The sequence below is a fragment of the Psammomys obesus genome, unplaced genomic scaffold, assembly GCF_907164565.1.
Source record: "Psammomys obesus unplaced genomic scaffold, mPsaObe1.curated_primary_1811, whole genome shotgun sequence".
Lineage (NCBI taxonomy): Eukaryota > Metazoa > Chordata > Mammalia > Rodentia > Muridae > Psammomys > Psammomys obesus.
In genome coordinates, this window is record NW_026592118.1 from 9668772 (window position 1) to 9695017 (window position 26246).

At 48.4% G+C, this 26246-nt stretch overlaps 1 long non-coding RNA gene across 1 annotated transcript in view; it reads right to left on the bottom strand.

Annotated features, from left to right (window-relative positions):
• LOC129680914 (uncharacterized) overlaps nt 1-26246 on the bottom strand; it is a 144042-nt gene that overhangs the window by 52045 nt on the left and 65751 nt on the right. Inside the window, exon 4 of the long non-coding RNA XR_008720756.1 lies at nt 20659-20792. This is a non-coding gene — a long non-coding RNA (uncharacterized LOC129680914). The remainder of the gene's footprint in view (nt 1-20658; nt 20793-26246) is intronic.

Here is a 26246-nt window from a genome sequence, read left to right on the forward strand (position 1 = left end):
GGATGTGATACACAAGAACTTGTGGAGGAAATCACTGCCAATATTTGTCCTAATAATGCTCAAGGCTTCAGGCCTACAGAACAAATGAGCTGACTGCCTTGTGGAGGAGAGCCACACACCATGTGTGAATCCTCAGGACAGCACACAGAGTGTGTCCATTCGGAGAGTTGAGACCTAGGGAAGCCATCACAAGTATGTGCAGAGATTTCTTCCAGTGTCGATCCTAACAATGTCCTACAGCTGTGCAGAGGCATAAACAATTAACTCACTACAACACAGTCCACAGAGATCCACAACAACCTTACTGGAGGGTAGGAAAAGGCACCCCTGAGAACACTATATGTTTATGAGAAAAAAATAAAATCAATAAGCAGAATGTTGCCTGTGATCTGATTTGTGGGCAGATTAGAACAGTGTAGACGGGACTGGGAATACAGCACGGCTGGGAGCGTGGAAGAACTAGCTTTCTGAAGGTTACTCTATCTGCTGCTGAAAACGATGCATCACAGGGGCTGGGCTACAACTCAATTGTGAAGTGCTTGGCTAGCACACACAAAGCCCTGGATTCCATCACCGGTACCTCTTAAGCTGGGCATTGTGTTACACACCTGTAATCCCAGCACTTGGGAGGTGGAGGCCGGAGGATTGAATCCCAGGTCATCCTCTGCTACACAGTGAGTTTGAGGCCAGCCTGAGCTACATAGGATTCTGGCTCCCCAAAACCAAAACTGTACAACAGGAGGCAGGAGGACAGAGTGAAGAAGGAGCTCTCAGGAATCAATGGCCCAGTGTGAGGAACTGTGGGAATGTGAGATGAAGAACAGCACCAGTGACTTGAGAACAAACTTCCAGGTTATATTAGAAAGATACATTAGAGTGACCTAGCGCTCATAAAGGGCCGTGGTGATGCCTAACTCATCAAATCTGATAACCGCAGTGAGTCAGGAGCTATTTCTGTCTGCTTTCTACATTAGGAGAACAAGACTTGAGAAAAGATTTCTGTGGCTTGACTAACGGATTGTTCTGACAGTTAAGAAGGGAATGTGACAGGTCACACGAGGTGCTGGTCAAAGAGAAATGGATGGCAGAGCCTCACTGTGCAGCCTGAGATAACCGTGGCCATGTACTAGATGATTGACCATCAACAAGAAAGTAGATTTCCAATGCTCTTATAACAAAAACTAGCAAGAATGTGAGCTGATGAGCATATCAATGGATGAATGAAACCATTCCACAGTGCATACCCATGTCAATCAGCCAGCATATCATAAACAGATATGCTATCTCAATACAAATTTTAAAATAAAATCATATAAAGACAGTCATTACTGTATCACACAGGGTGCAAGTGTCCCTGGAAAACTATCTCATAGATACAATAGGGGCATGAATGTTATAGAGTAACCAACCACTTTCTGGTTGGATTTAAGGCCCACATGATAGGATGGAATCCATACCTGTAAACTGTTACTGTGGTTAGACTTGTGATAGGCTCTAAAGAAAAACTTAGTGCTATCATTCTGATAAGTGGATGTAGTATTAAACCAGTTCCTAAGGACTTACCATTATAGCCATAGATTGGTACATCTCTCAGTCCTCATCAGAGAAGCTTCTTTTTGCAGTAGATGGAAATTAATATGGAGACCCAAAACTGGTTTACATTCACAGACTATGGAGTGACCAGCTCTAAATGGAGTATCTATACCACATCTCTCCTCTTAAGGCTCAGGGATCATTGCGGAAGCAGGATTCTAAGATTGTACAAGCCACCAGTGACTACAAGGAAACTGTTTTCGAGATACAACAGGGTAGTTGCACATATAAAAACACAGTATCTGTGATGCTATATATAAGACCTGTGCAAGCTCAAGGTGGACAAAATCTGAGCATGGGACTGAGGAGGTAGCCACAGTGTCCCATAGCTCAGAAGATCTTGGCAAATGATAGCTACTTTTAAAGGAAGAGACCATTTTCTTTAAGGGTGTTGGCCATGTGGGTCAGCTATGGTCCAGAGAAGACTCTATACTAACGAGTACTTGGGTAGTACAAACTGGCCTCAATAGTTTAAAAAAAAAAAAAAAGAGTTCACAAAGTTGGGTTAGTAGGGAGGTACGGCTAAGCTAGGAGGAGTTGGGAGATGGATGGGTGGGTAGGGAAGTGGGGGTTAGTCTGGGAGAAATTAGGAGAGGGGTAGGTGGGCAGAAAAGTGGGGGTTAGCATTAGGAGAACGGTGGATATGATCAAAATACATTGCATGAACTTCTCAAAGGATTAAGAAAAGTATTTTAATATGAATACATAATAAAGTAATAAAAATCAAAAAATAAACTCATTAGGGTAAGAGATGAACTCAGTTGGCATCGTGCTTTTCCAGGATACATGAAGTCCTAGGTTCAATCGCAAGCACCACATAAAACTAGACATGGTGGTGCACACTTCTGATTCTAGCATTCCAGAGATAGAGTCAGAAGGACCATCCAAGGCTACACAGTAATTTTGAGGCCAGCCTAGACTATATTAGATTCAAAGAGAAAAGACAAGAAATACAATATGCACATGAAGAAAATAAGAAGCATGCATTCATGCTGAGCTCTGAAAGGTAACAAGCAAGCCAATGTCCCTGATGTGAAACCCTCATCTTCTGAAGGCACCATCTGTCCATCACGAGCATCGGTAACTCAGGGGCTCAGGAGGGGCCACGTGCCCAGGCTGATCAAAGTCATCATCTGAAATGGGGCCAAGCTAAAGAAAGAACTCTGTTTTGTCCTGAGCATGCAAATAAGTGCCATGGCCTGTGTGCCATCAGAGGTTTCCACAACCAATTCATCAGGTAGAGGGAACAGTCTGGGGAGCAGCGTGACTGCGGCAAATGGAGAGCAAGGGTAAGCAGGGCTGCTCTACAATTGCAAGCAATAGGATCAGCACTGCTTGGTGGAATCAAGAGGAAGATTTCTCAGGAAAACATCAGCAAATGTTTCCCAGAAGAACCAGATAGGAGGAGGCCCAAGGCCCAGATAGAAGAGCGCCCAAAGACACTGCAGGAAGAGCCTGCTCCCCCGACCCCACCCTCTGCTACCAGTGGGGCTGACTCCTTGGTTCAGACCCCAGCCCACATAGAAGCAGGGAGGACAGGCTCCTCCACAAAGCCCAGGTAGGATGCCATCAGGGCAAAGGCATCGGTCATTAGAAAAGCCTCAGGAAGTTTCACAGCAATCAGAGGACAAGAAGGTGCCACTGAAGGCTCTGAGCCCATAGCTACACTTGTCCAGCCAAGGTGGTAATATGTTGCCCATGCATGCTAGAGGCAGGGTCCTCCAGGCCCAAACATGTGCCACTGCAGGCTAGGGCAGCCCATGACTACCATCCAGACAACCACAGCCTGTTGGAGTGAGGAGCTGAGGTCCTAGCAAGAGGGTGCAAACTAGAGATCCTCCAACCCCCAAGTACTCATCCTTGGATACTAGCAAGACTTCACAGACACAAGCAGAGGAGGAAGTGTGAGAGAAGTGAAGTTTTCTAACTAGGCCTGGTGGCTTACATGCATAATCCCAGCACTTGGGAGTCTGAGGTAGAAGGACTGCCATGAGTTCAAGGGCAGCCTGGGCTACATAGTGAGTCACGGTCATAAAAAGAAAAACTAAGATATGACCTTTCTTATTTTAGATTTATTTTGTTTTATGGGTGTTTGGATTGTGTGTGTGTGTGTGTATGTATGTATGTGTGCATGCGTGTGTGTGTCTGTGTGTAACATGCATGCCTAGTGTCCATGGAATTCAGAAAAGGGCGTCAGATCCCCTAGAACTAGAGTTATGTATGGTTGTGAGCTGCCGTGTGGGTGCTGGGAGCAAAACTCGGGTCCTCTGACAGAAAGCAACAAGTGCTGCAAGATGACCTATCTATAAAGCCCAATCTATCAAATTTTAAGAACTGCCGGCAGTTGTAAGTTTGGCTTTCAGTTTGGGACCATTCTCCAATCTATAACATAATACTTCTAGTAGATAATAGATCTATTTAATTCTGCCAATAGCTTAATAGAAAGAAGATACAGACGTAGAGAAGGAAGCCTTGGCTAGCAGACACATTTCCTTGGTGTGCTAAATGGTTCCAGTCTATGACCCAAGCCTGGAAACCACCAACAATACCAACCACTTGAGGGGTAGAGAGGGAAATGAAGTCCTGGAAAACACACACACACACACACACACACACACACACACACACACACACACACACACACACACGAATGCCCCCACCTACCCAGCAGGCAGGTCCTTCTAATTGCTATCACCTCCAAGCCTGAGCCCCTCCCAGCTTTTCCCCACCCCTGCCCCACCCCCCACCAGAGACCTGAAAGACAGTATCACCAAAATTGTCTAGTGCCCAAAGCAGGAGTCCAAGCATTTCTCCAAAGACAGATAGCCCTGTGCCATTCCTTCCAGGCACTCCATCCTGGAAGAGTCTGTGGAAGTTCTGTTGAGAGTAACTATTCTAATTTCTTAAACCCACAAAGTCAAATTTCCCCCCAATTAATTAGGTAATTTGTTTCTTCAAGAGCCCCCACCATGAATTACCCATTAGATAAACACCTGATGCATTTAATGTCTTCCGGTGGCATCCAGCTGACACTTCAAATTCGTGCTAAATGCACACGATGTGGATTCCCAAGGCTGACCAAGGTCACAGACTTGGCTCCCGCCCACTCTGCTGACGAGTAGGCTGAGGAAAACAAGCAGGAACTACAGCGATAAATCTGCCTAAGGAAGCACAACTTACCACCAGGTACTATGGTTTCTCCATTGCTGTCATCCTTGGTGCTGGATTTACAGACAAGGGGATAGCTCAGAGACAAAAATGGTTGTGGCAATGTTCTGGTCAGTTGCCAGCAGACTGTCACCCTTCCAACACTCCATGATATTGAGTACCCTGCAAGAACCTTTTCAAGAACTGCAGGTCTAGGACAGGGTGTGAACACCACCATGCTTGTTTCATTCTGATATGGATAGGTCCCTTGATGTGTGGAAACCACCTCGTGTCTCCAGCCTGGTGTCCGTTTTATAAGACTATGTGACATCAGGCTGTCATAACAGATGAAGGTCACAAACGTGAAGGCCACACACAAGCCAGAAATGACACCTAGCCGAATTCACCTATCAAAGGCCTCTGAACACTGGCTCTGGGCCCTGGTACTGATCTATCCACAACCTCACCTGCCACTGACCGTGATATCAGAGAGGACCACACTGAGCAGCAACATCCAGCACACTGGTGCACGTGTCCATCATTGTCAATGCCACATCCCATAGCTGCACAAAGATACAGCTTAATTAATTAATTAAGCGGAAGCCTTTGCTCATGCAGCCTCTCAGAACTCAGCTTCCACAGGAGCGGCTTGCCTTGAGGACGTGGGTGTCGGCAGCCATAGCCACTCCACCTGCCTTTGCTCATTTCCACCTGAACTTTGGAAATGAGCTCCTGCTGCGATTCCAGGAGAGACAGTGGGAGACACCTGCCTTTTGGCCTCTGTGGCAGAGGGAGGATGGAGTGCTCATCCACGCACAGACTGGCTTCAGGTTGCGGTTTCTAACCCATTAAACCGGCCTGTTGTGTAGGGCTGTTGCAAAGGATTAAGGAGATGCTATTTGCAAAGTGATCAGAGGTGCTCTGATGAGAAGCACACATGAACACAAAGCTTGCCAATTAAGTCTCCCGGGAATAACAATGCGTGGTGACGTGTCTGTGGTAATCTATACTTAATTATGTAATTGTCTGATGCCCAGAAGATACACACAGGCACAGATGAGTAAATGGCAAACTCGGCAGTCATTCTGTGAGGTCACTGGTCATTAACATTTAATCGTGCCCCATTAAAAAGCAAAGCTTCTTGTTTTGTTCTTCCCAGTGCTCTCCCAACGAGTGTGTGGGTGAGGTAAGAAGTCACACACGTTTGTAAGAGAGCAGTTTCCTGTCAGGCTCGCCCAGCCCTCCCCACCCATGCCCTAGTACATGCTAGGCCATCAGAAATGTAGGAGGTGTGTCCCCATCTGGGAGCTCTGACCCACACGGGGCGAGGGGGGAGGGGGAAGGGGAGATAAGGCCTGCAGGAGGTAGTGCACAATTACCTGCTGAAATGAGCTGTAACTCCCTCTGAGTGGCTCAGGGGCAGCTTAGCAAAACCAGCACTGGCTGGCAGGTTAGGCCAGGGCTGGGGGAAGGAGAACCTTCAGAATGTTCAAGAACTAGTGAGCTCACCCAGTGAGGGGTGGGAAGGGGCCCTGGACCTAGGGCTGTCTGTAGAAGAAAGGGGCCTCAGGGCCCCTGAAGTAGGGCAGTCCCCTGCCCCACAACAGAAAGGGGAACCCGGCAAGGCTCTGAGAGGGGAATCTGGTTTAGCTACTTCTGGAACAGCACTAAGGCTACTCAGGTGAGTCACAGGCAGAGGCTGCCCTGGAGACCAGGAAGCCTGGTGGCTCCTGGCTCTAACTCCTCTAGCAGTCCTTAAGCCCCAAATGTTAGACCTAGGAAAGATCTAAATAATAGGACATCACCATTTCACATCTTCCACCTCCACTGTCTCTAGTACGCACAGTACTGCGCAGCAAGGCCACTCCCTCACTGACCAGGTTTGCTCTGAGAACTGAAAATACAAAACAGAAACTGCTCTGGCTGAAATGCCTCCTCAACGCAACTCAAACCCACCAGGACCTCCCACCAGGACCATGGTTTTCTACCAGTGTTTCTCAATTGTGTTATTTATTCTTTGAGAATTGCATTCATGTATGAAAAGTATTTTGATCAGCTCAACCCCTCATTCCCTCTGCAATTCCCAGACTCCCCTTATTACACTCACCTCCCAACTTCATATTTTCTTTCCAATGCCCACAGAGTCAATCACTGCTGTCTTTATGTGCCAGCTGCTGGAGCTTGGACAACCAACCTACCAGGAGCCGCTCCCATGAAGACTCTGACAAGCTCTTCCAGCAGTCTTCAACCCAGCTGAGGATGAGACTTCCTAGAGCTCTTCCCCAACCATGCTGGAGTGTTGCCTGGCTTGGTCTTTTGCTGGTCTTGAGCAGGCAAGCACAGCCACTGTGAGTTGGTGAGTTGCAACGGCCCTGTCTTGTCCAGAAGCCAACATTTCACCGTAGCCCTCCCCAAGCTCGCCTTTTGCCCTTTTCTGAAATGGTCCCTGAACCGTGGGAGGGGACTGTAACATAGATGACGGTTCTATGTTCTCTGAACTCTGGTTTTTCAAGAGCAACATTTACGATTTGTTTTTTTCTTCCTACCACTGTTGTGTTCTGATAGGGCATGGCTCAGATTTGGAAAGCAGGTATTTGGGCAGAAGAAATGAGATGGGAGAGGAGCTCCCTCCTGGCCATGGAGCACACCTGATCTCACCCCCTGCCTCGTTAACTTCCAGCATAAGATGGCCTCCTAAGACATATTCTCACTGTCACACTGTCACCAAACACAAAGGAGAAAGAAGAAAAAAAATGAGTTATCACCAGGAAACCCCTGTTCTTAAGCATCGTACATCACTGTGTGAAGAAACAGGCTCCTCATAGAACAATTAGTCAGAATGCGGGTATCTGAGTGGGCCTCTTCCAGTGCAGCTAGTGTCCTTCTAGGAAGAGGTCAGCACCCTGACACAGAGCATTGACTACGTGACACAGAGGGAACATGCCACCTACAGTCCAAGGAGGGAGGCTCAGGTGACCCTGCCTGCTTCACCTCAGTCTTACGCTATGAACAGGTTGTTAAAGAGACTCTTAAAGAGAGGACACAGGAACCCCCAGACCCTCACCCCCTCTCTACCCACTCTCAGGCATCTAGTGTGCCACATCCACAGAGGAGACCCTGCACGGGCCACATCATCTACTGAAATGTCGCTGGGCATCCTCTCAGCTGTGCGGCCTGCTTACCTCCAGGCTTTGGTGAATGCCCTCTTCCCATGCTCTTCAGCACCTCTCTACAGCAGCTACAACTGTGTTCATTCACTTGCCAATCCCCCCTTTGAAGAGGGTAAGGGGCTTTGTAATGCTGAGTGCCCGGTGCTTAGGGCCGGTTAATCAGTGGCCTCAGCGTGTGTTTACCACATGAAGAATGAAGAGGTAGTACTATCCCCTGGGAGTTGTGTGATGATGTGAGCCATGTCTGCCCACCTCTCTGAGGGAAGGGCCCCCAGGAAGCCTGAGAGCAGAGAAGGGACTACATGCTGGCACGTCGTTTCAGCGTGTCACTTCTGGTATGGCTGGCTCAGGGATGAGGCTGTACCCAAATGCAAGGCTCAGGGATGAGGCTGTACCCAAATGCAAGCCATAACCTTGCTGGATCACCAGCTCTGGCACAGGCTAAAGGACCTGCCACCAAGAGCAACCTGGAAGAGAATGCCAAACTCCCTGGAAAATGAAGCCCTGGGTAGCTGTAGGCATCCACACAGGTGCGCTTTCCAGGCGTGTACCAATGCTAACTGGCTGGCATGCTCCAGAATGCCAAGCCTAAGGATGAGCACACCCCCTCATAACTGTTCTGTCCTTCTGCCCCTGAATATGGCAGTGCTCCATTGTCCACTAGAAACGGGGGCTTCTGCAAACACTCCTAACTTAGCCTAGCCCAGCAAGGAGCACCATTAGTCCTACAGTTTTAATGGCTATACTAATGATGGCAATTACCATGGTCATTAATTCATTAGTTAACTGACCTTGAGAAGTGCTATCTAGAGGCCCCAGGATGCAAAGTGGTGGACTAAGAAATGCACCTGGAAGATACTCAGAGGCATGCCCACCTCTCAGTGGCAGTGGGGGGGGGGGGGCAGGCTCCTCCATGATGAGCAAGTATGTGGTAGAGAGGTGGGAGAGAAAGAGAAACTGAATAGTTTGTATAACATGAAGAGAGGAGGAACTGGAAACATGAGGGTGGTGAGGAATAGTCTGATGTGAGTAGCCTACACTGCCACATGAGGCCATGGTGAGGTCCTGGCCCATGTTGCCACCAAGGGCCATGTCTGGGTCCATGGCTCTGATGTAGCAGAGCGCCCAGATCAGAAAGAGCAACCAACCTTTGGTGGCAACCAAAGGTCATGTGGCTCTCTCTGATCTGGGCTCCCTCCTGAGGCCAAGTTGATGTCCAAAGGCTGCACAGAGCTAGCCCCACCCTTCACTGGCTTCAGCACTCATGAGACTTGGCCCTGCCCCTGCCTAGGTAGCTTGGGAGAGATGGCCCTGAAGGCATGAGAGTGGGAGGACTGGTTTCACCCCTCAACAGGTATAGTACTCAGGAGAGTGGCCCTGCACCTTGCTGGGGCAGCACAGTAGAGCTGGCCCTGGTGGCAGAGGAACAAGTGAGCCAGCCTTTAAGGGTGTGAGAGCAGGAGAGCTAGCCCCACCCCTCATTGGTCATGAAGTGGTGTGTTTGCCAAAGAGTGGTCCCCTTCCTGATTGTGGCAAGCAAGAGAGCTAGCCCTGTCTCCCCCACTGGGCAGTACTGAAGAGCTGACCCTGGTGGCCCAGATGCTGGAAAATTGGCCCCACCCATTGCTGGATTGGTTTGGGAGAGCTGGCCCTGCCCCTCACCAGCTTCAGCACTTGGGAGAATGACAGCTGGCCCAGATGACATAAGGGAGTTGGGTGCAGTCCTGCTCCTTGCCAGCTTCCAGGGGCAGCAATGCTGGCCCTGGTGGCACAGGGGCAGGAAAGCTGACAAGCTGAACAATACAGCTACCACCCAGGCACAGATTCAGGCCAACATCTACCCCAACTACGAACTGCTGGAGCACGTTAAGGAGCCAGTCCTGTAGAACCAAGGCTCCAAGATAAAGGGCAACAACAGGATGTCTAATAGGAGTCCCAGTGAGCATCCAGTATTGACAGTGTAGCAGAAGCCAGAGACCTCGAAACAGACCAGTGACTCATTGCAATGAACATAGGCAACTGAAGATGTGTGGGTGAAAGGATATACTGTGGGACACCCTGTGACAACTCTACAGCTTCCACAACCAGATTTTGTTATGTTTTGTTTTGGTTTTTACTTGGGGGGGGGGGGGCAAGGGCAGAGGGCAGATATGGTGGGACAGGGAGATAAGTGGGATTAGGGTACATGATGGGAAAATCACAAAGAATCAATAAAAAGTTTTGTTTTGTGTGTGTTTGTTTGTTTGTTTGTTTATTAAGGAAAAGAAAAATGCCTAAGAAACTTCAGAAGTTCTCTACTTGACGGACTGAGAATGATGTGATTTCCAGCAGAGTCCACTCCAGAGGCCCATAGGGAAGGCCCCTGAAGCTGGGGATCTGTGTCTGTAGATCTAGATGTTCCAATTACTTTCAGTGGATTTGTCCTAGCAAAGAGCTTGATTCAATGTAAAGGTTATATTCACGCAGGTCAGAATGAGTAACAAACAAAACAGACCTCAGAGCTCAACAGGCCACCAACAATGAATGTTACTTCTCATTCGGGCAGAAATACAAGGACTGTGGGCTTCCCAGGAGATGAGAAGATCCCAACCTCTTCTACCCTCTTGAGCTTATGAATGGAGGAAGGATGTAGGATGGAGAAGTCCTACATCCAATTCAGAGTCCATTGCCAGTGGCTGGAGGTTTGTGATGGGGCTGAAGAGCACAGCTCAGCCTCATGCGGTAGGCTCCTATGACTCGCTAACCCCTGCCTCTGTATATGAGGCTGCCCGTGCGCCACTCTCCTGGCTTCATATGAGTGCCCAGAGGAAAAGGGTTTGCAGAGCCTCCCCATTGCTCAGGACAGAGGCAAGTGTGGAGGGGAACCTGTTTATGAACACTTAGATGGAGCCCAGGCCCTGCTCTGCATAACTGAGGAAGGGCCACCTCTCCCACCCTTGGCTTCCCATCTGCAGGGCAGACAGGGGAAGACACCCATGGGGCAGTGTCCTGAGAGGAGCTTGACAGCAGCTTGCAATGCTTGAAGATTTTCTCTCCAGGCCGATACAGGAAAGACTTCTATGACAGTCTGAGTCCCTCTGTGGGAGTTCTGCCTGGTAGGAGTACCTTTCACCATGAAGTCACCTCCAAGCCCTCAGACGTGCGTGTGACCCTGAAAATAGTCTGCTTTATCCTGGCCTGTCTCCAAAGGACCCTCCCAAGCAACCAACATCCTCCAAGATGGATACTGCATACATGGCTCTCTGTGTAAGACATATACCAATGTGCTAGCACAGAATGCCCAGAGATTACATTTAGCCTAAATGACACCAAAAGGACAAGTTCTGGTTGATAAAAGTAAAAGTAAAAAAAAAAAAAAAAAAAAATCCGGGCAGGAGATAAGGTGTTTCACATCCCTGTGTCCTCTCATCTACTTTCCTCATGTGCCACCATCCATATAGCAATCGCTGACCTTGGCTAGCTCTTTTCATAGCAGGTTTCCAGTATTTTACATGGCAGAACATAAAGGATGGGGTTCTTGGTGTCCCTGTCCATGGGCAAGAACCCTGTAGACAGGGGGCTGGGTATATGGTTCAGTCATCTTGAGAGCATGAGGTCCTGAGTTTGATCCCCAGAACCCAGGTAAAAAATATCAGATTTGGTAGCATGTGTTTGTAATCCCAACCCTTGGGAGATGCAGACAGAGATAGGAGAATGGATCCCTAGGGCCTAATTGATGAACTTCAGGCCCAGGAGACTCCTGTTTAAAGGAAAATGGACAGTGTTTCAGAGGCTGCCACCTGAGATTGTTCACGGGTCTTCACACACATACACACACACATGCACATACACATGTACACACACATATATACAACACATACATGCACGTATGTGCACATACACATGCACACATGAACATGCATATAATAAAGTTTAAACTATCAAAAAAACTAACAAAATAAAATGTGATAAGATAAAACAAAAACCATCACATCAAAGTAGGATAAGGCAAACCAGCAGGAAAAAAAGACTCCCAAGAGAAGGCACAAGAATCAGAGACCTACTCCTTCACAGGAGTGCCATAAAAATACTAAACTGAAAGCTATACTATACACACAGAGGACCTTGTGCAGAACCATGCAGACCCTGTGCTTTCTGCTTCAGTCTCTGTGAGCTCATATGAGCTTTGCTCAGTTGACTCAGAGAGCCTTGTTCTCCTGGTGTCCTATGTCCCCTCTGGCTCTTACGCTCATTCTGCCTCCTCTTATACCAGGTTCCTGAGCTTTGAGAGGAATTTGATGGAGACATCACATTTAGAGCTGTGTGTTCCAATGTCTCTCTCTCCCTACCCCTCTCTCTCTCATATGTGTGTGTGTGTGTGCGCGCACGCGCGCGCGAGCATGTGTACACATTTGACTTGAAGTCAAATCAGACATTGGCTGGTTACTCCCACAAGCCTTATGCCACCACTGCCTTGGCAGGCAGGACAGCACTGTATATCAAAGGTTTTGTGGTTGGGCTGGTGTTTATTTGTCTTTTGGTAGCCTACTGACTACCTTCTCACACCAAAGACACTAGAATGTAGGGTGAAGGTCACGTAGGCACCAGCTCAACCTCTCCATATTCAATGAGTTGTGTAGGTGTTGTCTTCAGCAGTGGGGCCTTGCTGTCAGTTCGTGCAGAAAAACCTATTGTCTTGGAGGCAGCTTGGGTTGTTTGGGGCTCTCCTTGAGATCCCTTTGACCACCAGCTCAAATAGATGTAAACCACTCCTGGTACTAGAAACTTCTTTTGGTGACAAAAGTTGTCCAGTTGAAACTCTGTCTTCCTCATTGTTTGGAAACTTTATGAGGATCACCTTCATATATTTTAGGAAATTTCCACTATACTAGCTGTCCACACCACCCCTCAAATGCCTGTGTACAGACCTATCCTGAGCTGCAGATGCTCTCCGGGGTTGACCCAGAAGGGACTCCTAAGCCCCAGTGATCTATATCACTCATGTCATTCTGCCCTTTACTCCAAGCCCATGACCAGTCAGTCCCTCCCAGTAAGTCTGAGGCCTAGGCTCAGCACCGCATGTGGGGACTACTGGACTGTGGTGGAGTCGCAGATGTTTCTAGTCTCTACCCATTCTTGTCCACAAGCACCTAAACGCAAGGGTTTGCCCAACTACTGGAGAGTTAAGAACAAACAAACAAAATAAACAGTTCTGTCATCAGAATTTCAGAACATGGAGAGCAACGAAAATGCTGGTGCAAATGGACAGTCAGTTCTTACCGACAGAGTGCTGTGACACATGTTCATAGTTTCTTCAAAGGACACATGAGGCCTTCCAGAGCTTGGCACTGCGCTTGGGGCCATTTTAAACAGTGACATCAATCACTACAAAAAGCACATGAATGTGAATGGTAGTAGCACTAACTAGACCACAGAAAAGCCCTGGGCTTGCGCTGTGATCAGGACCCAGGATAGAGAGCACCCTTTGTTTCCCCTCAGTCGGGAAGGCACGGCACGTGTGCATGGTGACCACCAAAGCACACAGCACTATCTGAGCACTACAGACATGTTTTGGCGAAGAGACAAGGTCACCAAGCTGGAATCTATGAGCAACAGGGGTGGGCTGCACTCTGAACTGCCTCAACAGGGAGCTCCCTGGAGGAGTAAAGACTTGAGGTACACTCGAAGAGAGAACATTTGGCAAGTGACACAGCTCAGGTGACAGAGGAGCACACACAGCCTCATCCACAAGACATACAGAGCACACTCTGAGATGCTCACATGACCAAGCCACCTTCCCATTACACCTCCGACCTGTTCTAGATATTCCTTGTCTCTGTCCTCTCCATTCTTCTTCCTTATTCCCTTCCTCCAAGGTCCAGTCCAGAAGTATCTCCTGTCCTCCAGGTAGATAGATACTCTCTTCCTTAAAGCTTCCAGAACCCTCAGAATTGTTCACTTCCTGGTGGGTACTTCTTGTTATCCTAAAACAACAACCTATTCCCAACCTTCCTAATGCTACGACCCTTTAATACAGTTCATCATGTTGTGGTGATCCCAAACCAGAGAATTATTTTTGTTGCTACTTCATAAACTGCAATTTTGCTACTGTTATGAATTATGATACAAAATCTGTGTTTCCCAGTGGACTTAGGCTACCCCTGTGAAAGGATCATTCAACACCTCTCCGTGGGTCGAGACTGCTGTCCTAAAGCAATGTGGACCGCACTGGCACAGTGAGATGGATACCTTACCCAGCCCTCCTCAGCCATGACAGTCCTCCCCACAGACTCCGGAGCCCAGACACACACCCACAGGCAGCGACAGTGATGCCAGGGGAAGGGTAGTGAGCAGAGAGACATTCAGTGAATACCGGTCCTCACCAGTTGCTCCAGCATCTTCCCTGCCCTCACCCTCTCCTACTCCTTCCCATGCTTTACTCGTTCCTGTGTCTATTTCTCTCTAAAATATGCCACCTTGAGGTAAAGAGATTTTTTTCATTGCCTTTGGAGCACTGTCTGATTGAGAACAAAGAGTTAATTTTCAAAGCCCAGAAGCAAGGCTGATGGGAGAGCAGTGTGCTCTGGAAACACAGCACACCCTCAAGGTCAAAGTCAGGGTTGGTCATTAAAGAAGGAATTAATCTTGATGCCACAGCTTGACATCTTGTGGCGCATTAGGAAACTTCTGAGGTGCTATAATTGTACAATCCAATACTACAAGAACAGAACAAGAAGAAGTTTCGGTTCCTGAATCCGCCCCCAACTGATGCCGGATATTTTTATAACTGACCAAATCCTGAGGTGGTGGAGCTGTGATTCCTGCCCCCATCTATAGACCCAGGGGCAGTGAGCTCCCACCCCAGCTTCAATGCTGCAGAAATGGGGCCTTTGCTAGCAGAGCCCAGTGTATGCACATGAGGAGGGGATCCACCAAGCAGAAGCAGAACAACTTACAGCTAACGGGAAAAGGGCTGGCATGCTACCCAAGGATAGCCACAGACCCAGAAAAGGGGACAGGAGTGTGCAGAAGAGCCCAGAGTCCTCAGATGAACCCAGCTCCCGGCCCTGTCTCACGCTTGACCCTTCCTATGATGCCCCATTATTGCTCCCTTGAGCCTGCATCTCCTGCTTTGTGGGTCAGACATAAATACACCTTTCTGACCATGCTCTCAGTGGATCTTATGAGCAGTGCTATTATCATCACTGGTACTTTAGGTAGGATGACAGCCTATTCCAGTCCTATCACATCTGATACCATGAACCTCCGGCCACCCGTTCATCAGCACAAGGCACCCCAGCACTCAAAAGCTGTGGTCCTACATCCTGGGACTCACAGGTTTGCATTTTAAGCAACAAGGTGTTGACTCGGCCTCTAGATATACAGAATACCTTGCCCAGGACACCTAGTCTTTGCTAATCCAACCTCCTGGGATGCAGCTGCTCTTCCTGACCTCCAGCAGCCTTCTACTTGAGTGCATGCTTTATTGCCTCTTTTGGGTGCCCCTGCCATACCTCTGTCTGTCTCAGAACTCCAGGTGGAACTGCATGGCCCAGCTTCTCTCTGACTCCTGCTAGGGTCCCCAGGCACTGCATCCTCACCCACCTGCTGCAGACTTCAGTCTCATCCATGGCTCATCCACTCACTGAATATGCAGTCTCCAAAAATGGATATATATTGTGACAACCTCCTAGGACAGCATGGTACTCCGGGCTAACCAGAGCAACGGTGGCATTGCTCACAAGCTCTGTTATAACTAATACAGCCCACGTGGCATCTTCTCTTCCATCTCTGTTTCCTGTTCCTTCCCCTGGTTCTGGAAGCCCCTCTGCCTGATCCAGCCTTCCTTGGCATCCCATAGTGCTGCACACCCTGAGAAACCCTGGGTCAATGCTTATAGCCACTTGTTTCCACACTGTACACCTTCATAAAAAGCTATTGTTTGTTTTTTATCCTTCCCAACCCAACTCAATCCCTTGCATTGGGCTGTCATGCTTCATAGTTCCAGTCTTTCTTGGCTACCTGCCAGTCAGATGGGGAGCCTGGCTGCATACCCAGTACGATGTTATGTTCGTAGTACTCAGCGGTGAGCAAAAGAAGCTGGGGGACTCTACTGCAAGGGGAGCCTTTCCTTTCTTAAGTTTCTTTTGGTTGAGTATTTTGTTGTAGAAATGAGGAAAATAAGCAAAAGAGAAGCAGGCAGAAAGATGAGGTTATGTTGGTGGTGATGTGCACCAGGGAGAAAAGTGAAGGATGGGAGAGGTGTGCATCAATTAGGGAAAGTGTTCCACATTAAACCACCCATGAAGGTCAAGATTGACGTCTAAGAATCAAAGCAGCGAGAGGAACCAAAACACTCCAAAGGACAGATCCAAAGAAGGACCAAATGCACTCCAAGAATAGACCAAAAGAACTGCCAAAAACACCTCTTTGGCTGAGATGAGTGGGGTGGGTCCCACATGTTTTTCCACAAATTTGACCAGACTCAAAGACATTGGGATCACGGATAGGCTGTTTTCCCTGCCATTGTTCCCTAAACAAACAGTTCAGCAATAATTTACATGACACTTTAATCATACCTGGTGTCACAAACAAGTTAGAAATCTTTAATATATGAGAATGTGTGAGGATGTGTGTGTGTGGACTGTAAGACGTTGATGAGATCTGCGGACCTTGCTCTTCATTAGGATCCTGGGATCAATCGCCCTGCAGATCCCAGAGGATCCTGGGACCAAACCCTCTGCAGACTCAAAACTGGTACCACACACACTGTGTTTCCAAGTTCTGCTTCCCTGAAGACAGTGCAAGCCACATGCTGGTCCAGCTGGCCCTTTCCTCAAGGCTCTTTCAGTTATAACGCCACATTATGCTGCTCTGACGACCCCAAAGCCACCTTCTTCCAGAGCTCCGTCTTCTTCTGCCTCCTTACAACCTGTGCAGGTTTTAGCAGCAGGAGGCCAAGCTAGGTCCACCATGGAGGGCTTCCACCTCACCCTGGCCATTCAGGAAAATGATGACTGCCCATTACAGCGTGGAAGGAGTGGCAAACAAAAGGAGTAGGGTCCCGCCCACTGCTGGCTTGTTCTCTTAGCCTACCCCTCCCAATAAATTCTGACTGTCAGCCAAGCACAAACTCAGAGACAAAGGTGTGTTGAAGATGAAGGAGACTGGCTGCCCATGTGTCTGCACTTGGTGCACACTGCCGCCGTGAGCCCATGAGGGGTCTGTGTGGACCATTAAACAGATGAGAGAAAGGGATCAGAGATGAGACCACGGCAGAACTGGAGCTCAAATCCAAGTGTCCCTGTGCTGCTGTGTCCCCAAGCTCCTGAAAGGGCAGCAGTTACCTAGGTAACTTGTGAAGGAAGGCCACTCTCCACATCCATCATCTTCCTGGTGGTTACTAAGGTGACAGCTGGGAAATGCTATGCTATCTCAAATAACATAGAGGCAGAATTTTTATTATTTCTTCCAGAGGCAGTCCTTGGTTATCACCCCTCCAGTCTGGCTGTTCCCCTAAAGGTTGCATTGCCTGCCTCAGGCACAATGCCCCTGTCTGTGTGTAGTCGGCCATATTCTCCTTCACCTAAGGACATTCCTGCAGGGCCATTGTGCTGCCATGTTGCATGGTGGTGTGACTTTACTCACTCTTCTGCCACCTCCTTGGGGACTTCCACAAACAGCCTCAGGAGCAGCTGCACCAGGAAAGGCAAGATGGAGGAGGTCTTCCTCAGGGGAACTGCCACCCACTTCCAGACATAAGAGTGCATGAACAGCTATCACCTCACGCAGTCCCCACACCCTTCCCCTCTCTACTCCAGATGCATCAGAGAAAAGAAGTGTGTGGTGGGCTTGCAGGGTCAACAGTGTGGGAGCCAGCCAGCTAGCGCAGCCCAGGATCAGCCTATGGACAGACGCCATCCACTGTGCTATGTGCTGGCTCATTGGGCACACATTCCCAAAAGCAGCTTAGGGGCCTGCCCATCAGGCATTGTATTTTAGACTCCTACAGGCTTTGAATGGGACAGATAGCAAAGCCGGGTATTGAGAAAAGCTGGCACATGGGACTCACATTGTTTTGGGGGAAAAGTAGGCTTCCATGCTCGGACCTTCCAAGCAGTCCTCAGCCTGAAGGTCACCCGGCTGTGTGACTAAGCCAAGGCAAGTATGGGAAAGCTATAAGTCTCCGGGAAATGAAAATCTCTTTGTTGTCCAGCCTGGAAGGTCACACGCTGCCATTTGAGATTGCCTAGACAAGCAGAGTGTCCACCCCCACAAAGGTGACAGCATCAGGGACCTAAGTCAGCATCGCCAGCATCCACCAAGAATGCAGCATTGAGCAAAGGCGCAGCATCCGATCACAGACAAATGCCATTGTCATCACAATGGCCTACAATAAAGAGGTGCTTGTTTGAAAGGCCACCAACCAAGCTGGCCTGGAAGGACAAGTGGCCCCAGCAGAGTACCAGGCCCTTGACTTCACAGAGACAGTGACCGTTAGTGAGTAAGATGTAGCAGGTCTCCTTGTGAAAGACACTTGCGTTCTACTGTGGCTGTGCTTACTGACTTGACGGACAAGCACCTGTAGGCCAGGTTCTGCAAGACTCGTCACTGCATGTCCTTCGGTCAATCAATACACAGTCTTTTGGGGAGGGACAGACACAGAGAGACAGATACAGAGATCTGTTTGCAGACACATTATTGGATGCACACTGTTGCAGCTCAGTCGGCTAGCCTGAATGAGGCAGATCGGCACATCTATTTTGTCCCTAGCACATCATGGCAGCCTCGTGCTCAGAGACACTGGGTGGTACATCAACACTGTCCCAGGGCCATCAACAGCAAAATCATCAAATAAAGGACAAACTGCCTTAATAATGGCACCACACAGACCGTAACAGATATGTTTATCTACATTGTGAGCGAATCAAGGAGTCAGGGCATATGTTACTTTGTCCCATGACAGCTAGAATCTGAAGTGTCTGTGGCTAGAATTTTCCATCAGGCTGCACCTGAAAATGACCTTAAAGGTACCTTAAAGGTACTGGTTTATGCAGTGAAAATATATTTGAGCAAGTAGGTGCACTCACTTAGGACTGTGCCTCCCAGGCTTTGGGATGAAAGTGTAACTCCACTAGGGTCATCTGAACTCTCCATGATGCTCCTAATGCAGAGGAAGACCTTTCTGCCCCTCTGGAATCATGGGCTACTATAGCAACACAACAGCATCCCTGGCCACATGTTTGGAGGAAGTTAGGAAAGGGCAAACCTTTTGTTTTCAAGCCTGGATCAGCAATGCTGAAAATAAGACTACTTTGGATGGATCGATTAGTCAAGCCAACAGATGGCCTTTTTTTTTTTTTTTTTTTTTTTTTTTTTTTTTTTTTTTTTTTTTTTGCTCAAAAAGAGTTTTTATCGCCTAGAACCAAGACTTCTGCTGATCTTTGTGTCCTTGGCCTACCAAAGGCTCTTTATTTAGCAAGGAGCCTTACTCCATGAAATGGATGGAAACTTGAATCAAACCATACCACAGACTGAGCAGGTGTTCAGTAAAACCTACTGAGCAGGGGACACACATCTTAGTGTTCTGGGTCAGCCTGGAAGGCTGAGATGGTGTGCCCCCTCCCTAGAAAGGGGGAAATGGTTGGTAAACTTCTGCTCCCCAAAGCCAGACGACACAGAATTCAGACTCCATAGGCTCCTGGTGCTGTGAAACCTGCCGGTAAGTCAGCCAAGGTCCAGGGAGAAAAGTCTAGACTAGAGCAGCATACAGGCAGTGTCTCAGTCTCTGTGACATTTTGGTTCCAGGAAGGGTTTTGACTCTCTCTTGTGCACAACGCCTCACAAGCAGACTGCCTCTGCTAACTCTCAGCTGCTAACAGTCATATGTGGGAAAACAAACAACTCTGCAAGGAATGTCTTCCAACTGACTCGCCTTCTGGATGCTCTGTGGGTTGGTTACTCGCCTCATTGCTGTGACTAAACACCTGACAGGAAGAGTTCAAGGGGCAAAAGGCTTGTTTTGGCTTGCAGTTAAAAGGAACATAGTCCTTCATGGAAGAATGGAAAAGAGGGTGAGGTGGCCAGTCACTGCATCCACAGGCAGGAAGCAGAGTGAAACAGGAAGTGGAGCCAGGAAAATGCCCAACCTCAACAGCACAGGTCCTCCAGCAAGGCCCCACATTAAGACCAGCACCCCGCTGGAAACCTAGCATTCCAACAGAGATCCCCACATCCAAACCACTGTGTGAAGAGAGATGGTCTTTCCAGGGAGAACGCAATACTCAGCTCCCACATACACGAGCAGAGAAGGCCTCCTGAGCCTTCTCAGTGCCAAGTGAGCAAATAAATGGCAGGTGATAGAGATGGTTGAATGACTGCTGGTGCCCAGAGCCCCAGCCACCATCACAAAAGTCAAATCTGTACCACCTCAGGGTTTCTGCATTTGGTAAAAGCAAACAAACAAACCAACAAACAAACAAAACAGTGTGTTTTATATAGCACAAGACAGGGCTTTGCCTTTCAATACACTTCTCAATTTCTCTATGAAATAGCGCTGCAGACCTTTTTTTTTAGCCAGGGAGATAGTGTAGCCAAGTGCAAGATGGGAGCTGCCTCGGTGCAGACTACAAGAACAGGGAGAGGCTGGGGACTCCGCTCAGCTACAGCCTCCTGTGTAGTTTTCTGGGTCCCTAGATTCAGGGAGACTAGACGGATCCATCTGCAGATGGCACAGGTCAAGGGAAGCAAGCCTGAAAAGAGTTCTTACCTCTCCCAGTCCTGGGCCTAGGGTGACACTCTGGAAAATGCTGTCAAGGAGAGCGGAGGGTTTGGTTCATTGTTACTCATCAGTGACTGTCCCGTTGAGCTCTCTGGAAGCAACCTGGCCATGAAGCAGAGGTTCTACAGCAAAAATAGAGAAATCTGTCATAGAACTAAAAATCAAAACCACAGTAGATGCCACCATACCATTACAATAGCTGCACCAAAGATGGATGATGACAAGTGTTGGCAAGGATGTGACCAAGAGGAAGCACTTGTGCTATTGGTAGGAGTGAACTCAACCACTGTGGAAGAGCACAGAGGTGCCTGCTGTAATTTTTCAGCATATTTCCAGCATACTTAAGAGACAGCTGTTCAGCTGTACTCACTGAAGCATTATTCACTCATTCCAAGAAATGAAAACAAGTGTTTGTTGACAGATGAGAAAAAATGAAATGTGGAACTTGCACATACTAGATTGTCCACCAGTAATCCTCTCATCTGCACCATAACTGGTGGAAGTGAAGGACCTGATGCTAAACGCAAAACACCAGGCATGAAAATAAACCTCGTGTGCTCTTTTCCTGTGTGGACATTGTAAGAGTTGATCTCATGAAAGTAGAATGCTGCTCACCAGAGCCTAAGACAGAGGGGAGAGAGGGAGAACTCAGCCAGCGAGGACTAAGTTCATTTAGATGAGAAGTTTAGACTGGGCATGCATCAGTTCACAGGCTTGACTGTGGTATATAACAGCACATAGGACACTGCTGAACAGCTAGAACAGAGGACAGAGAGGCAACTACTAAAGGTTATGGAAGTGCTAATTATCTTGTTCTGATCCTTAGATGTATTTGTGCACCAAAGAGTAGCACTTAAGGACATAAAATTATTATAATAATGAAAGAAAATAATAGAAGCCGGACACTCTCATTGCCACCACCATAACTAGCACATTCATCACCACCATCTCCACGACCTCATCAACACTGGAAACAACAACAACTCCTCCTCCTCCTCCTCCTCCTCCTCCTCCTCCTCCTCCTCCTCCTCCTCCTCCACCACCACCACCACCACCACCTCTGTCCCCTCCACCTCCAGTACCACCTTCCTAAGGGCAGTGCCTTTTCCAGGTAACTGCCAATGTGCCTAAACGTAGGTGTCTCTTGCTCCTCTAGAATGTGTTCTTGGGTAGACAATGACGGAAATAGTCGATCATGCCCACACGGAAGACTACAGGACATTTCCACAGTGGAGAAGGATGTAGATCAAGCACATTTTGGAGGAAACCATCTGGAAGGGCCGTGTGCCAGGCCACTGGAGCTCACTCAGGCCTCACAAGCCCGGCAGCTCTTCCTGAGAAGCTGGTGTGCCACACAGGAACAGCTCCTCGCTGCAGCCTATTTTTGCACGGTGTCCTTGGGCCTGCACTCCCCTCTCAGTCTTGTGCATTCCTCAGTCTTTGCTCCATGCACTCCCATGTTTGCCTAACTCCAAGGCCTTCCTCCCTCCCCTCTTGGCTTTGTCTTAAGGGTTCCCAAGAGGTCAACTTCCCCTGCCCTCCCCCACCTCTTCAGTGGAAAGTAGGTACAACCCCACTGATAACACCCCATCCTGTGTTAGCATAGCTCCAGGGGCAAAGAGCAGAGGCTTAACCACCCAAACAACTCCCGGGTGAGCAAACTCTGCACTAAAGACAGTCAGGGGCCAGAGACCTTCCAGGCTCACAGTCACTCAGTGAGAAGATAAGACAGTGAGGGTCCCAGCCACTGCATGAGGCTCTTTGTATCTCACAGTTGGCCCCAGGAGGCCCCTTTATAGAGGGTCAGGGCTGTATAGAAGACTAGAAAAAAAAATGTCTCTCAGCCCCTAAAAGTAAACCACTCATGAACGTGCAGCTTTGAGAATTTACAGGGGGATTTACTTCCTTCTTATCTCCACAAAGAAAGGCAAGGCAAGGAGTGGGCAGGGAGATGTGGTGGGGACCACCGCTTCAGTGCTGGCTCTAGGAAGGAGAGAGTAGATGGCACCACCATGTTGAGAGCTACCTCCCACCAGGCACACTGAGCAGCAGGCAGTAAACAAGCAGCAGGGACCCTCACTCCTGCTGGCTACTGGGTGTCACCCTTTGACTCTGAGCTTCAGGTCCTCTGCTGTTCAGTGGAAATGGCAACATGGACAATCATGAGGCCTAAAATGAGACTACAAATATAGACAAAGCTCTTAGCCTGAAAGACGCTGCCAATAAATCTTCAATGCAGTCAGAGGCTCTCTAGCTTCAAGAACAAATCCCAACCTGTCATTAGGTAGTCTGAGACTAAAAACACTGGACTGCAAAGTATCCCAGGGTACAAGACTCCCCACTGAAATACACAGAGGTGGGCTGCTCCACCGGGCATGGGCATTTAAGCTTCCAAACTTCTATGTGGGGGGAAAAGATGACCTTATCTGGGCTCAAGGAAGGAGAAAGTTTATGGAGCCACCCTTCTAGGAGCTACCTCCCACCAGGCACACAGGTCAGAGGTCATGCAGTGAGACAAGCATTTTGTGACTGCCCCTCCTCGTTGAGCAAGAGCTTCCCCAGTGAGGAGGAGGTCATTCAGGTTGCTGTTGTGACCGATGCCGCACCCACTCCTCAGCTCCCAGGGGTCAGCAATGACACTCCGAGGAAAATCTGTGGTCTCCCACCCACAAGGGACTGTACCTCAGACCTCAAGGACCTGTGAGGGAGTACCACAGCCATGTTTGCTCTGTGTATATTCTAGACAAAGCAGAGATGGAACATTTGCTCCTGTGTGACAGCAAGCAACTGTCAGTAACTGAGATTAAGTTTCTCATACACACAGTCTCTAGCTTGCGACTTAGAAGTTCTTAGCTCAGTATAAGGTAAAGGTGTGTATTTGAAAGAAACAATTCTTCAAATTTTTAACTCTCACCTCTTCTCTCTCTCTCTCTCTCTCTCTCTCCCTTTCTGAGACAAGGTTTCTCGGTGTAGCCTTGGCTGTTCTGGAACTCACTCTGTACACCAGGCTGGCCTTGAACTCACAGTGATCCACCTGCCTCTGCCTCCCTGAGTGCGGGGATTAAAGAAGTGCATCACTACACCCGGCTCCCCTTCCTCTTTCTCGGGAGCAGCTGCCATGGATCTTGGCCAATCCTGGGGTCACCAGGGAAACTAGAGTGACAAGTCTTCACAGCCATGCTGTGCTGTGGGCTTACTTTGTATTCCAGCTTGCAGCAGGTTTAGCAGCATGCTGACCTATGATAAACCAAAGAATATCTGTATTGTAAAATACGTCCTTAAAAGCAAAACCAAGATGCTCTCTCTCAGCCGTCTCCAGTAGCCAGCTTCCTCTGCTACAGCTAAGTTAACTGGACAACAAATTTCACTTTAAAAGGTAAAAAATCAAGGGTTTATTGTTCTCCGTGGGTTGATACTGGAATAGAAAGAGAGCTTTATAAGGTGAAAGAGTATTAATGGGTGAGATGGACAGGAGTCGAGTGCTTTAGCCACTGCCACCACACCCTGCATGCACTCAGGAAGGAGAAAAAGAAACATGGAGATGCCCCAGACCATGCCTGGGTGGGCACTTTGCATGTATCAGACATTCAGTGTCATGTGTCTCCGTGCTTCTTACAAGGGGAAAAGAGCATAGACTCTCTGCCTCTTGGAGCTAGTAGAGAAAGGGACTCCTTGCTTGTGGCCCTGTTGGTGTAGACCAGGACTTTTCCTTTGCAATGTGGCCAGTGGATGATAGGACTCCGGGCTTCTCCCAAGGCTGGTGGAACCGTAAACTGTTCTGGCTGGCACTGAAAGATTACTGCTTCTTCGGAACTTAAGTCTGCAGTTACCAAAAAACCCTCCATTCCATTCCTAGGTCTATACACGAGACAAATGAAGCTTACCTTCACACACACACACACACACACACAAAGTGTACATGAAAGTTCATAGTTGCATTATGCGTAAAAGCCAATCTTCCCTGATAAATAGGTAAGTTAACACGGGGCGTTCATAGACTGACATGTTCTCTGCTGTCTTCATCATTCTTCTTGCGACTGACAGAAACATCTAAAGGGAGGATTTGTTTCATGCTTTCATGGCTTCAGGGGATTTCTGTCCATAGTGGCAGAGAAAACATGGTGGTGGGAGAGGGTCAGGCTGGGGCTTACCACACCAGTCTTCACATCTTGGTGGATATGAAGCTGAGTGGAGCCACTCCCCACATAGTGACCCACCTTCACCACATGCTCCCCCAGCCCCCATGGCATCACCAGCTGGAGGCCAGGTGTTTAAACACATGAACCCATCTCCGAAGGACGTCTTCGATCTAGACCATCACACACAGGAAGGAATGAAAGACTGAAGCACGCTACGAGCTGGAGGAACTGTGAAAACACCACACTGAGTGAAAGGAGCCTGGTGCAGCTGGCTGCATCCAGTGTATCTCCACCTGAACACTCGAGGCATTCCTAACAGAGGAGCCTGTGAAGGCAGAAGTCAGATTCGAAATTAGATTCCCTGGCACGGGGGAAGGTAGAGGAGACTAGTGCCTGTGGGGTTTCTTTAGAGGTGATAGAAATCTGTAAGTAGTGGTGATGATGGCCCATCCCTCTGTAGATCACACAAAAAGCCCATTGAATTATGTACTGGAAAATGTTAAGTGAGCTTATCTCCATTGAAAAACTTAGAGAAATTAAGCCAAGAGTTGGCCAGATGGCTCGGTCTGTGAAGTACCTGTCATACAAGCTCAAGGACTAGAGTTTGACCCCAGAAGCCATGAGAAAGAGCCTGGTGTGGTGGCACACACTTGTAATCCCAGCACTGGAGAGGCAGACGAGGGATCCCTAGGCTGGACACCATCCTAGCCTAACTGGTGAGCTCCAGGCCAAGGAGAGACTCTCTCCTATGAAATACAGTGAATGGCCCCTGGAACAACACCTGCAACTGACACCCTCCCCCCAAACACACACACAAGCATGCGCTCCCGCTTAGGAAGGTGCACCCACACACATTAATTATTACTTAATTAACTGTTAAGCAATAATTGATTGATATAAATGAATAAGGACCACAGGAATTTCATGTCAGAGCACAGCCATCAATGGGTGCTTCTTCTAGTGACCTGGCTCTAAAGACCAAATTAGCTTCCTGCACAGTTCTTTCCATATTTGTTGATGTTTACATGTTTCCTTAAAGTCTGTTTCCCTGCTGGCTGGGAGATCTAGGCTATCTGAAGGGCCATTTGGTCATGCTGTGTCTAGCACTTCCCTAGGTCATGCTTGCTCAGTACACCCTGTCAATGATGGTAAGTGGGTGGATAGTTAGGTGCATGAATAGATGGGTATATGGGTGAACCGATGGATATGTGAGTAAGTGGGTAGAGGGATGGATGGATGGGAAGTAGGTGGATGCATGAAAATGTGGTGGATAGATATGGGGATTATAGTGAGGTGGATGGGTGAATGGTTGTATAGACAGAAAGGTTGATGATAGGTGGGTGTGTAGGTGAGTAGTTAGCACGAATGCATGAATACATAGATCCATGTGTGGGTGGGTGTGTGGATTGATTGCTCACTGAATGGACGAGTAGATAT